At 41.5% G+C, this 15010-nt stretch overlaps 1 protein-coding gene across 14 annotated transcripts in view; it reads right to left on the minus strand.

Annotated features, from left to right (window-relative positions):
* Positions 1 to 15010, minus strand: part of dmd (dystrophin) — a 3042490-nt gene that overhangs the window by 2527005 nt on the left and 500475 nt on the right. The window contains exon 1 of one of the 14 annotated variants that reach the window (XM_072513984.1): positions 14527 to 14544. The exons of the other annotated variants lie outside the window; for them this stretch is intronic. The gene's annotated coding sequence lies outside the window, so the exon portion shown is untranslated. Of the gene's footprint in view, positions 1 to 14526; positions 14545 to 15010 lie in introns of those variants that run through there. 14 annotated transcript variants of the gene reach the window in all.

The following is a 15010-nucleotide window of genomic DNA, read 5'->3' on the forward strand; positions in this document are numbered from 1 at the left end:
GACATTCTTCACCTTTATCTCGGAACTAAGCGAATAAGGCTGAACAGCTGTGCATCAATTCTGGTCTTTAAGTAGACACCCTCTGTTTTCCCACAAATTATTTCATTCATTTGTGGCTAGTCTCAAATTGGCAGTCAGCCTGATTACGAGAGACTGTTCTCACTGCCAGAGTTACAAGTATAGAGCCCATCTTCAGAGTGAACAATTTTCCTGACAAGTATTGTCCTGTGGTCACTGTCACTGCTGGCCGGACCATACCAACTCTTTTACGCAGTCTGAGTGTATTTTGGAACCAATGTTCACTTTATGAAAATCAGCACATTCGAGCTCCCATGGTATTTGGAGGATGACTTATTATAATTCAGTGTTCATCACATGACTCATAACAGATTGAAGTCAAAAGGTGGAAGGAGTCTCAGCTTACCCTGTGATGCAATTTTTACAAATGTATCACTGATCTATAACTGGTGTAGGTCTGGTGGGTTTTATTAATGGGAATCAGTGGCATAGTGGTTAGCATTGCTTTCTCACAGTGTCAGAGAACCGGGTTAGATTCTGATCTTGGGTGGTGGTCTGTTTGGAGTCTGCGTGGGTTTCCTTCGGGTGCTCAGATTTCCTCCTGCAATCCAAAAATGTGCAGGTTCGGTGGATTGACCATGTTAAATTGCCCCTTGTAGTCCAAAGATGTGCAGGTTAGGTGGGTTTATGGTGGATAGGACGGGAAGTGGGCCTAGGTAGGGTGCTCTTTCAGAGGGTAGGTGCAGGTACAATGGGCCAAATGGCCTCCTTCTGCACTGTAGGGTTTCTATGAATTTTTTTCAATGGGCTCAATGTTAAATGCCAAATTTTAAGATAATGGCAATTTTTGTTCAACCAAAGTTTGACCAACTAGTTTCAGGGCTTTGCTTAACAATTATAATACTTCAACCTTGATAAACTGCATTCTGTTCTCTTCAACCTTGAGGGGATAATGAGATAAAGTTTTCCATTATCTTTGCTATTAGTTGTTTTGGCATTGATTTGGACTGCTGAGTGAGTAAATCATGGCTGATTCTACAATTCATAGCATCTGAATCCTTAATATCCAACTTGATTCCACCATGGTGGCATAGAAATCCTTTGACCTGCTCAGTTAGTTTACTTCAGACTTTAATGACTGATAAAATAGCAAAACAGTAACCCGACTGTGTTAACTATATCCATTGCAAATAAGTGGCAGAAAACTTCCACTGATCTGAACGTGGCATTTATCGGTCACTTATCTTCCTTTCATTCAGCTACATATCTTACCGCAGGAATTCTCTCACATACATACACACACACACAACTAAGTATGAGTTTAATTGAGAGTCGCTAGAATCATCCATTGCCAAAAATGACTCAGAGAAAGCTTGGCAGTTCCTATTTATGTGTTTGCCAAAAGAAATCCCATACAGCAGAGTACCATAATGTTTAGTAAAGCAGGATTGACAAAACAAGTGCTTAGAACCAGCTTTAAAAAACAAACAGTGAATGCAATTTTGCTGAATAAGGTCAAGAATTAATTGAGGGATAATATAAACCAATATGCTGTGTTTGTGGCTAATTTCCAGAGAGAGGGAATAAATGAAAAGTTGTTTTCAAGTTCTGCCAATTACCTTATTCACATGGTGTGTGTTTAGATGCCTTTCAGAATTCATAAATTTTGGTTTCAAATACAGTTACAATGAGAACCAACGTGGATTTACAGTAAGCAACTTATATGAGCAAAAGCTCAGAACATCCCAAAGTACTTACAACCAAGTGGATTGCTGTTTTGGAAATAAATGTGACAGCAAATATGCCACGGGCAAGGTTCCATAAATAGCAAATAAGCTGAAAGACCAGTTAATTCTTTTTGGTAATGTTGGTTGAGGGAATACTCCTAGCTTCTTTCAATAATGCCAGGTGATCTTTAATATCCATTTGAACATGGAACTATGTTCCAAAATAATCTCATTCACATTAACACATTCTCCGTAATGCACTGACATGCACGACTTGATGATGCGATTAAGTCCTGGAATGATTTTTAAATCTAAAACCATCTGGAACAGAGGCAGAAGAGACTAAGTCAAGCGGTCAGAGTTTCTAAAAATCAAAAAAATACACCCAACTCGTTTCTTTTCTGTGCATATAGCAAGAACCAAGACAGGACATTTGTTCCACTGCTTTTTACATTCAACAGGTTATGCTCTGCGCTGTTCTACAACACAGTTCCCTTTTGCTTTCTTAGCATGACTGGGGGGACACTAAACAGACACGACATGGGGATCGCCACTCCACTACCATTGGATAGGAGTACACTGCGAGTTGTCAATCCCAGTGTTTGGTGACTAGAATTCTTGTTTCTGTTCAATTTCAACTCAGGTATAATCCCACTCAACCAAGCTGCTCCATGTACAGAAAATAAAATGGCAAAAATCAAAATGTTCAATGAGGGAGGGGAAAATTCTTCAATGTCCCAAAAATGCACCCGATGCCACTCTGTTTTCACATACAGAAGAGTAATTTGCCCACACACTACAAATGGTGGAATATCAGCAAGTCCAGTGACAAGAAGCCAGTTTTAACCCACTGCAATTGGCGTGCAACTATTTGTTTACACAACTTGTCATCTTAAATTCTAACAGACTGAGGGTTATTAGAAGTGGTCAACTTTTTGAGGGTTGTAATTTTTTTTTTTCTTTTTTAAACATGGTCAGGTATGCATCAGCAATTTTAGCTTGGACACAATATCTGTAGCTAAAAGCATACAGTGCAGCGCAGATTGTCACCTCCACCAACAGTGAGCAACATAGCCCATTCTGATCATAGACATTTACAACTGAGTCATGTAGGCTATCCTACATGACCTTGTAGCCCAATATCTGAAGTGAGCAGTGCAGGTCACCTTCACCACCGAAACCTTCCTGAACATGTAACATGGCACAGTTACAAATGTCATCATTTGCGTTTCTGTTGACATTGGAAAGCACCAAGTGTTAGTGGTCGTTCACTGATCGCACTCTCAACTTTGAGCCAGAAAATTGAGAGTTGAATTCCCACTCCAAATATTGGGGCATAAAATCTAGGCTAACACTCCAGTAGATATAGAGTAGGTTCTCCACTGTCAGGGGTGCTCAGATGAGTCATTAAACCAAGAACTCTAATACAACTTCTGGTGGGATGTCATCTCAGGCAGCTTTAAAAGTCATGATGGCACTATTTTAAAAAGAGTGGGGGAATTCTTCCCAATGTTTTGGCCAACAGTTATTCCTCAAATAACATCAGTAAAAACAGATTCTTTGGTCATCATCACATTTCTGTTTATGGGAGCTTGCTGTGTGAAAATCTGGATTCTGTGTTTCCTACATTACAACAATGACTGCACTCAAATGTATTTCAATGGTTGCAAAATGCTTGGGATATTCTGATATGTTGTGAAAGACACCAATAACAGCTGTGTGTTTTTTGGTGGCGCGCTATTCGCTAGCGGCGGGATTCTCTGGTTCCAATTATGTCAATGGGAATTCCCATTGAAGCCGCCCCACGCCATTGGGAAATCCGTGGCAAGGGATGTGCTGCCGGACCAAAAAATCCCGCCAGCACATATGGCCAAAGAATTCCAGTATATGTGTTAAAATGAAAGGAAAGCAAAAATATGTCCTTGGTAAATAAAGACAGATTTATTATTTAAAACAAGTGCACCAAAAATATGAATGTAAGAATTGGCAAATGCAAAGCAAAAGGATAGTATACAGAGAAGTAACATTAAGTGCTGTATGTATTTAACTTGGATTGAGAATAAAACTGGAAAAAATTAGAGGAAAATTAACAAATATCAAGTAAGATCTCACCCATCTAGTTAATGCTATGTTGATAACAGTGTTTAATATAATTATATATTTGCACTCAAAATTTACAGTACAAGGATAAGTATGGACTGAGATAATGAAATACTCTTTGGATATTATGACTCCTACATTTCGGGAAGCATAGAAGTGGCATATGTAGAAACAGCTGGTCAGCATTAAATTATTTAGCTCATAAAATTAGAAGAGTCTGGAGGCATTTCAGGGAGAAACATTTCAAAACTTTTCCTCAAAAACGTGATTTAATAATTGAGACAGAAGCTATGACCAGAAATTTGTAATTGGCTGTTGGAAGAGTGAGCTTGAATGAAAATCATCCTTTTGCACCCACTACTTCCTACTCTACTGATTATTTTAGGTTGTTTATATTGTCACCATTCATGAAGTCATAATATTCATCATAACATGCTACACAAATTCATCTTCAAAGTTACAGCAGTTATTGTAACAGATATTGTAATAGAAGATGTAAGGAGACCCCTTTGAGAATATTGATAAAAGATGGCAAGGTATACCTTTCCTTCAACCCTGAACAAATCCAGCCTCAAATATTCTTTACACTGAGCATATTCTCCATTGTGTTGTGTTGGAATACAACCATGTTAAATAGGTTAGATTCCAAACAGATCGAGCAACTTAAGACTGGGCATCTGTAAGGAGTTATGGCCTGCTAGCAGCAGAATTGTATTCAATAATAATCTGGAATGTCATGGCCCAGCATAACCCTCACTCTACCATTGCCTTCGATGAATAGTGCATAAATGTATGCCACAAACAGCAGCAAGCATGCCTAAAAATGAGATGTCAACCTGGTGAAATTACAACATGGGACTACTTGCATGCCAAGCAATGTGATCGACAGAGCCAAATTATCCCCAGCCAACAGACCAAGAACAAAGAACAAGAAAAGTACAGCACAGGAACAGGCCCTTCGGCCCTCCAAGCCCATGCTGACCATGCTGCCCGACTAAACTACAATCTTCTACACTTCCTGGGTCCATTTCCATCCTATTCATGTATTTGTCAAGATGCCCCTTAAATGTCACTATCGTGCCTGCTTCCACCACCTCCCTCCAGTTCAAAACTCTACAGTCCTGTCATATCCAGTCATGAATGGTGGTGGACAATTAAACAATTGTCAAGAGGAGGGGGCTGTACAAATATCCCCACCCTCAATGATGGGATAGCCCAGCAAATCAGTGCAAAAGATAAGGCTAAATCATTTGCAAGCATTTTCAGCAAGAAGGACCGAGTGGATGGTCCATCTCTGCTTCCTCCAAAGTCCCCAGCATCACAGATGCCAATGTTTACCCAATTTGATTTATCCTACAATTGATGGCACTGAATGCTGCAAAGGCTATGGACCCTATCTCAGTAACAGTACTGAAGACCTAACCTCAAAAACTAGTCACACCCCTAGCCAAGCTGTTCCAGTACAGACACAACACTGGCATCTGCCTGAAAACATATATCCTGGCCAAAAAAAGCAAGAAAAATCCAATCCAGCCTCCCAGAAGGAAAATTAAACCTCAAATGTTACTAGTACCGGTCAAAACTGGTCCTGTATACCTCAAAATGGAACTCCAGTTGTCCAGTGAACCTCTTCTTGATCAAGGGTCAGAAGGTGTCATCGATAGTGTTATCAAGGTGAAATGTAAATAGCTAAACCTGCTCACTGATACTCAGTTTGGGTTTCCACCAGGAGCACTTTGCGCCAGACCTGATAAAAGTCTTGGTCCAAACATGGACAAAAAGCTGAACTCAACAGGGAAGGCTGGATCTAATGTCCTTGACATCAAAGCAGCATTTGGCATCAGGCAGCCCTGGGGAAACTGAAGTCAATTGGAATTGGGAAGGCAAACCTCCATTAGTTGGAGCCATGCCTAACACAAAAGAAGATGGTTGTGATTATTGGAAGCCAATGATCTCAGTCCGAGGACATTGCTGCAGGAGCTGCTGAGGGTAGTGTCCTAGCCTATCACAATGAATCAAGAGGCTGGTCACTTGTGCTAGCTGACCAGCTGAAAGCATGTGAAAACTGCAAGATGTAGGAATTACATTTTCAGTATTGTTAGGTGTGTGGGGGGAGTTGCAGCATATGAACATTCGGGTCTGGTTTAGCACAGTGGGATAAACAGCTGGCTTGTAATGCAGAACAAGGCCAACAGCACGGTTTCAATTCCCGTACCAGTCTTCCCGAACAGGCGTCGGAATGTGGCGACTAGGGGCTTTTCACAGTAACTTCATTGAAGTCTACTTGTGACAATAAGCGATTATTATTATTATTAGGCATGAGTTTTGACTGATAAATGATTAGGTGTGGTGCATTGAGCAGCGTGAGAAACTGGTGGTATGCTGGGTTGGAGATGTCATGGGAGGATGCATTCACTACCGTCATCACTCACTTGTGGTCAATCGCAGGAGGTCAATGAACTTTCATCTTAAAGCCCTGCATCCAGATCCTCAAGGCCACCCTCCTGAAATTCACCCTGGTCAGCTACTCCCAAATCCTTTAAAATGTGTGCCTTGAGGGTCTCCTGGCCCTCTAAAGAAGCATGGTTTCTTCCCTCCTTTAAACCTTCTGGATTAATACCTTCAGTACTGCTGGGGTTGCCAACTGTGGTTATATGTTATCCTGGAGATTATCACATGACTTGACGCCCTCCCCCCCTCATCCCACCCCCCTCCAGCCATTAGACGGACAACACATCCATCCTTGTGAAGCACTGCTTGCCTACGGCAATTGGAGAGCAAAAAGATTAATTACCCAATTGATCGATGTTTGAATGTCAGCCAATCAGCCTTTTTACCCCTTTTTTCAATATTTTTATATGTGGTAAATAGAAATATGAAAATTATGTATTTTTTAAATTTCATGATGTTATGTGTTTCCTGCAGGGCTGCACAGAGCTGTTTTCCTGGAGACTAATCCAGGTCAATCCTGGAAGGTTGGCATCACGGAACCCGGGAGCCCTGTATCTGACCTGTTGCTCCATTGTAAGTCTTCCTTTATTCAGAAACAGTTCCACCCAGCTGTCATAGCCTGAAGACACCTTCCATTAGGGCTGTCTCGCGGGTTGTACGCACAAGCACCTGGATTCCTGCTGAGCATGCAGCAAGCCAGATGTCTTTTTCATTCTGGGGCAGCACACCACAATTACATTGATGAGCAGGTAGCACAAAGTTTGCATCTTGCCTGCTTCACCTTGGCCAGGGCTGGGGTAATCGCACATTACAATTCTTGCACCAACTAATAAGTCTAATTGCAATTTTAGCCCCAAGTGAATAAAAGCGTCAAGTGTAACACAATTCAAATAATTCAACCCTTAGTATGGCCCTTGCATATAACACATGCCGTGCTACCTCCTGCATCTGACTAAACTCTTTCATTGTCCTTGACATCAGGTAGGAAATGAAGGTGTTAAAATTACCAACAGTTCAAGGAAATAATGCACCCATCTTCCTAGACAGATTAATTGTGCCAATTGTGCCAATGCTTACTGGCCAGTTTAGCAATGTAAATGTGTAGTATTTGCTGACTATACTGATCAACAGATCAATGTAATCAACATGGGCAGCTTCGCCACCTGGGTTGGCCCCTTCCCGACTTAAAATGGAGATCTGCAAAGACTACAGGGAAATTCAGCCAACACAGGCAAAAACTAGCAAGTGCAAAAATCCTGTGTATTAGAACTTGCAAAAGCCCAGACAGCACTGAAACTCACAGCCATCTGATTACTAATGAACGATCCCCGGGAACAATTGAAACATGTAAGGTGAATAAGGCCAAGCCAGACTCCTCGGCGCCAGGAGCCAAGACAAAGGAAGGCCAACGGACACTTAGGGACCGCCCAGCGATCAGGGAACAACTCCAGTATTGGAGAAATCGATCCAAGTGATCGGAACGTAGTCCAATCACTTGGAACCAGATACGGGGTCCGCCCGGAACGGCGCGAAGCCCCTAAGGACTATAAAGTAAAGCCCCCAAGTTCAAATCGGTCTTCTTGGCAGGGTCACTCAGCAACTCGAACCAACCTTTGACAGTGAACTGCCTAGCTGCCGCAACAACCAAGTAAGTCTCCAGTCAACGCACACTACGAGATAGGCACTCCTAGCTACCAGTCCATACCAGCTTTTGAATCCTGCAGACTCAGAATCGAACAAAAGGCCATTTGTTCCCCTGACCTGGCGGGCCAGTTCCGAAGCTAAGTATAGGCCTTTTAGCAATAGAGATAGTCTAGAAAGTAGAGTTATATGCAAGAGTAGTGATTTACTGTGTATAATAAATGTGTTTTGATTTGAATCTTACTAATTGGTGTGTTGTGTTATTGATCAGTACTTGAACTTGAACCTCGTGGCGGTATCATAAAGATACCTGGCGACTCTAGAGCAAAGGTTATAGAAACAGAGCAAATTCAGTAAAGACCCAATGGACAACGAATTACGAGCCAACCAAAGTTAGCAACAGCGGATAATGCAGAATCTCCATCTAAAGCACATGTTGACACTGTCCTGCCTGAAGATCTTGGAAAAATAATTTCCAGCAAAATTCCATAAAATTAAAATTTGATCGGAAGCTCAAAAAATATAATTTAAGTTTATAGCACAGATCAGACGGGTTTATATCCCGAACAATTTGGTTCACCTGCCATTAACGATCTAGATTTTAGTTTGTCCATCACATTTTGATATTTGTAGTATTTAGGGCATTTCTTTAAAAACATACTCTGCCTATAGGTGCTGACATTTGGCTTGTAAATGACTGTTCTATGATATTTTAGTGACACTTATATTAAAATGCAAAATGCTGTCAAAGTTACTTCTGTCTTTCGTCACATCAAAAAAAAAGACATGCTTGCATTAGAAAAGGTACAGAAGTGAACAAGACTGATCCCATGTGTAAAGAGGATGATCTGTGAAGAAGGATTAAGATAGCTTAAGCTTTACACAGTCTTGAAAGAAGGTGGTTTGAGCAGGGGGAAACTCACCAAAACACATAAATTATTAAAATGGCACTGATAATGCAAACTTAGATTATTTCAGATATGCCAAAATGGAGAGGCAGAAACATTAATACATTGGAAGAAACAAAAAAGTGTCTGGAATGATCCACTGAGCACGGTATTAGAGGCAAATACTTTGGGATTATTCTCAAAGCAATTTACTGCCCAGATGGTAGAATTATGCACAATAGGATAAGTTTGGTGAGGCCTTCTTCTTGTTGCGTCACTGTGCCTTCTCTTGCCGCTCACTGTTCCATGCAGGTCCTGGGTCCCAAAGAACATTCGTTTTCGGGTACTACATGCCTCTGGTATTAGAGTGCAGTCCACAAGATTTTTCATAATTTAAGATGCTCTCCCCAGTCACAGAATTCATTCGGCTGTATCCCACTTCTGCGTTCGGGCTTTCCAGCAGCAGACCCCAATCCGGAGTGGACTATGGCACAGCCAAGTAGGCCATGTTTCACCGGGTTCAAATGGGGATGCTTTAGGTCATGAGACAATCCGCTTTCTGTCTGCATATGTATTGACTAATCAGCAATTCAGCCACCATTACAGTCTATGGATGGACGATAAGTAAATGGTCTTTTCTCAATCTTTTCTCAATGTTGAGGTTTCTTATGTTGTTCGGAATGCTCACAAACACAGTGGGTTTCAGAATAAAGGTATTCAAGTACGTTCGGCCCAAGGGCAGTACAGTAGCACAGTGGTTAGCACTGGGACTATGGCGCTGAGGACCCGGGTTTGAATCCCGGCACTGGGTCACTATCCGTGTGGCGTTTGCACATTCTCCCCGTGTCTGCGTGGGTTTCGCCCCCACAACCCAAAAGGTGTGCTGGTTAGGTGGATTGGTCACGCTAAATTGCCCATTAATTGGAAAAAAATAATTGGGTACTCTAAAAAAATTTTTTAAGTATGTTAGGCCCACTCCCTAAGAACGTTTTCAGTCTCACCATGCCGATCAGTCTCTCTGGCCTCTCTTCCAGTCATTGACTTCCTGCACACCTAGCCTGCTGACCTATACCCGCATCACACTGATCATCAACTTTCTTCCCCTCCACTTTCCAAATCCTGAGGACTATCCCCAAATTTTCACTCCCAGCCTCCAGTCAAGCTGTCAATGTGATCACGTGCATGGAGAGAAACGGAGCAAAAAATTAAGTTCAGTAGGATTGGCAATTTCAGGTCTTCGCCAGCTCTATTCCACAAATATCAGGGTAATGCGTTGAATTATTTTGAATCCTTTATTCAATATGGTTTATTCAGTATTGTAGCAATGCATCTCCAAATACAGCAAGACCTGGACAATATCGAAGCTTGGGCAGAAAGTAACATTTGTGCCACACAAGTTCCAGGTAATGACCATCTCCAACAAAAGATGATCTAACCATCACCCCTTAACATTTAATGGCATTACTATCACTGAATTCCCTCACTATCAACATCCTGGAGGTTACCATTGACCAGAAATCAAACTTGGCGAGCCATACAAATACTGTGGCTAGAAAAGCAGGTCAGGGGCTAAGGATCTGTCAGCAAGTATGTCACCTCCTGACCCCCTAAAGCCTGTGCACAGTCTACAACGCACGAGTCAGGAGAAGTATAGAGTACTCTCCCCTCGCCTGGATGACTGCAGCAACACATGAAGCTTGATGCCATCCAGGACAAAGCAGCCCACTTGATTGGCATCCCATCCACAAGCATTCAATCCCTCCACCACCGATGCATCGTGGCAGCAGCGTGTGCCATCTACAAGATGCACTGCATGAACTCACCAAGGCTCCTCAGGCAGCACCTTTTAAATTAACTACTTCTACCACCATCTTGAAGGACAGGGGCAGTAAATACTTGGGAACACCACCATCTAGAAGTTCCCCTCCATGCCACTCATGATTCTGACTTGCATTTTAAAAGCTCCAAAATGATACAAGCTTGGACGTTACTCAGAGTAGCATCCAAATACACCGTCCGGTCTCCGGATTGTCAGGGACTGGACCTCGGACCCTGATTCATAAGAATGCTGTTGACGTCCTGACGCATTGACCTCCAATAGGGAATTCTTCTGCTCCCCAGGACCCTCTGCAAATGTATTTGGTTCTGAGTTGGAGTCGAAGATTTTGGACAGTTGCATTGTACTTAACTGGATCTAAAAAATGCAAGACAAAAAAATCCTAGTCTAACTCCTGGATAATGACACAGGTGAACACCAATCACTCACACTGATCTCCCCAGACTACCTATTCCCCTTTGGCACCCCGACTATTCCATTGTCCTCCCCGACACACCTCCCACCAATTCCTCCCGTCTTATCTTCTCGCCCACGACTAAACTCCAATCACCCCTGACAACCAAACTGAACCCAACAACCCCCTGATCACCTTCCAACCCAACACAACTATCTCTGCCCACTATGCCACCCCCTCCAACCTGACTATCCTTGATCTAAGCTGATTAGCCCTCTGACCTGACAATCTCTCAACCTGACCCACCACCCACATTACCTGCCACTCAACCCCGGCTGCCACCCCACCCACCCATTCATCCATCCACTAATATTTGCACTGGACATTTAACCTTACCATATGGCAGCTCGTGCCATGTAAAGGGGCCATGTCCCATATCCCCCGACCCTTTAGCGTTGACAATGACTGCCGCTCCATGAATGATCTGGGCCAATATGTTCAAATTACATTCTGTATTAAATGACTTAATACCTCCTTCAAAGCAGTGCAAAGAGTAATTAGGCTCAAGCACATAAAGTACTTATGCAATGACATTTCTCATAGTGACGTCCAGGTTATAATTACCATGGCAAGTTATTGTGGAGCTAAGAAAATCTAAATGATTGGGGCTAAGTTGAAGGAGCTTTTTGACAAGAATAAACATTCCTATTTGTTCCCTACAATATGTTTTAAGTACTGAATAAAAACATTTACTATTTATATAGTAGTGCGCCATTTGAAAAAGCGCTGTTACGCTGCACTAAATGGAGGTAGTTTGCAAGGCTTCTTCAAAAAAAAAAGCAACACATTGTAAAACTATAGAAATGCAAAGTCAGAGACTATGCAATGCCCAGCAAAACTGGTTGCCATGCAGAGAATATTGAGCACAGAGGATGATTTATGAAATAATTGTGGCCTCAGGTACAGCAGTGCCACATTTCACAGGGCTACTGTCATCGAGGAAAACACCAAAAGTTGGTCAGCAGAACTGATGAACAGTGTTAGACATGTAACAGAAACAGATACAATGCAGTCATCAAATTGAGGCAGAGGTTCAAAGGAAGAAAGCATTACTCGCGAAGAATGGTCTTATGACAAAGTTACTAAAAACTGGTGATCTATCACATCTAGCATGAGGGAAAAGGTTCAGCAGATTGCTGAATGGAGGTGGCAAGATTGTAGATTACAGAATAACATGCCAATGGCAGTCTGGAGTAATGAGTGGAAAATCATACAACAAAAATGTTTCTAACATGAGCAACACTTTTATAACACTTAAAAACAACCAGATTTGAAATTCTCAACTAAAATGTAGCAGTGGAAGGCAATTTTCACAACAAAAGCCAAGATTTTGAAAAACAGAAACTTCTGTCATGCTGAGAGGTACTTTTTAAAAGGAGGAGGCTGAAAGTTTATTTTTAAATGCAACCACAACTTGCATTGTAATTTTTTTAAATTGTCAAAATTGTCCCAAGGCATTACAAAGAATATAAATGTATTTTAAGCTAATAAAGGAAGCATTCGGTGGGTGCAAAATGTGGCTGAAAAGTGGATGTTGTGAGGAGTTTTAAATGAGGGGGCAATGGGAAAGACATTTTCCCATTTGACTCCTCTCTTGATAGGCTGCAAAGGATTTATAATTGAACTCATTGTGCAGAAATCAGGTTCTTAAATGGACAAAAGCAAAGCCTGTGGTGAACAGAATACCACAAGGAGTCAAGGGCACAAATATGGAGAGGTGAGAGGTGGAGGTTGTAGCACTGGAGATGACTGTTGAAGCAGTCAGCCTTTCAAAACCTCTCTCTACCCCATCAACAACCTCCTTAAAACCTCGCTCTCTGAGCATGTTTTAGTCACCCAAACTAATATCTCCTTCTCTGGCTCAGTATCAATTTATACCTGGTTACATTCCTGTGAAGCATCTTGGCTTACTATGTTAAGAGGTACTGTATAAATATAAATTGTTATTGTAACTCAGCAAATGGAAAGGTGATGGGTGAATAGGCATCAATACAAGATAGGATAGAGGAGGAGCTAAAATTTATCGAGGGCAAAGGCTGGGAACTTGGAGCCTCGGGGTGACAAAAGGCATGAATGAGAGTTTCAGCAGCAGATGGACCGAAATAGGGTCAAACACAGGTATTGTTATGCAAGCGCCTATGTAACATGATGTATACAATAAAAGACACTTCTCATTGCTCAGATGAATAAGGACCTTGGTATGAAGACATTGTGAAGAAAATAAACTAAAAGAGCATGTTGATCATTTTTGGCTCATTCACAGGTTACAGAGGTTAAACTAATGTGAAATTACAGCCAGATGGGATTCTCCGTTCCCGCTGGCAGCACACCCTCGCCCTCGGGTTTCCCGGCGGCGTGGGATTCCCGGCGGCGTGGGATTGCTTCAATGGGAAATCCCATTGACAAGCAGCAGGAATAGAAAGTCCAGCGAACAGCACGCCACCGAGAAATGCATGGCTGGGGGACCGGTGAATCTAGCCCTTCCAGCCATGAAGGTTATTTGTATAGTAGCTCAAAATGGGTAATCTATTGTTGATAATGTAGTCTCTAAGAAATTAAATTTAATTGTTTTTTTACCAACATATGTAACATAATGGTAAAAACGAAATATGATTGTGTGTGTAATATGTACTGGGACCTCTAAAGTCATATACTAGTACATTCTCTTTTTTTGGGGGGGCGGGTTACTTTTAGCCTTAAATTAATGGTGTGCATCTTAAATCACACTATTTAGTTAGAAGGATAAAAAGTACTTTGAGCCTTGCTGAACTACTGCAGGAATGATAGCTGATTCTGTAGGCCCCCTGGATTGTACATCAACACAGTTACTCCCGAAAAGAGCACAGTCCTATACTGTCCTGAATAGAACTGAATTGAATTCCCAAAGCAGACTTTCACAGCCTTACTATATTGTAAAGTGCAAATTGGAAAGGCTTTGCATTAATCCATGACAAATTCCTTCTAATATTTTTTAGATTAAGCAGTGTTTTATATCTGTGCAACTCTATTCTTTTATAAGAATAGGCATTTCACAAGTTATCCAGTATTTGGAACAAATTAAAAACATTCAAACTGCTTTGCAGTAAGGATGAGCAATTCATGTATTCCAGATAGGAGTTTGCAACCATGAAAAGAAATATGAATAGTTTGCATGTTATTTTGTGTCAAGTGAAAATGCAAATCAACTTCCAGAAACGTTAGTACTCCAGTGCATTCTTTAGCAGTTTATTACAGCTGCATAATCCTTGCAACCCATCATGACTTTTTAAAGAATTATGTCTCTTCGGATTACTTATAAATTACAAATCCTTACAAACCCCAAGTCTCCACTTCTGTAGGTATGCAGTTAAGAACTACATTTTTGATTTCATGTTCCAAAGGCTGTCAAATCTCATCTGCAAATTTACTCACCAGTCGAGCTTCCAGACATTTCGAATCCTTCAGCCTGCCACTTCCTCCCTCATTACCTTCATGAGAAGCACAGCTTCTCCTTGCTCATAGTTCTCTTTACCTAACACATTCCATTAACTCTGTCAGACTGAAGGGAGGCCGAATGTTTAATGTAGCTTGTTCAATGTATGCTTTATCAAATGGTCAAAACCAGGAGGTAATAACCAATATACTCAGCCAAAATATAATGTCCTCCTTTATGTAAGTCATACAGTCCTACGCAGTCATGAAACACCACATGATTTATACGGAGCAGGTTTTCAGGACATACCTCCCCACGGGAATGGTCCCTTCCAGTGTATCTTTTATCCACCTGATCAAATTCATTGCTAATCAGCAACACAAGTTGAAAGAGAGAGAGACTAAATACTACTCATGTAACCTAAAAATGAACAATGTTCAGAGAAAAAAGTTCCCCTCAATTTATTTGACAGGTTCATTGAAT

The sequence above is a fragment of the Scyliorhinus torazame genome, chromosome 8, assembly GCF_047496885.1.
Source record: "Scyliorhinus torazame isolate Kashiwa2021f chromosome 8, sScyTor2.1, whole genome shotgun sequence".
NCBI classification, from domain to species: domain Eukaryota; kingdom Metazoa; phylum Chordata; class Chondrichthyes; order Carcharhiniformes; family Scyliorhinidae; genus Scyliorhinus; species Scyliorhinus torazame.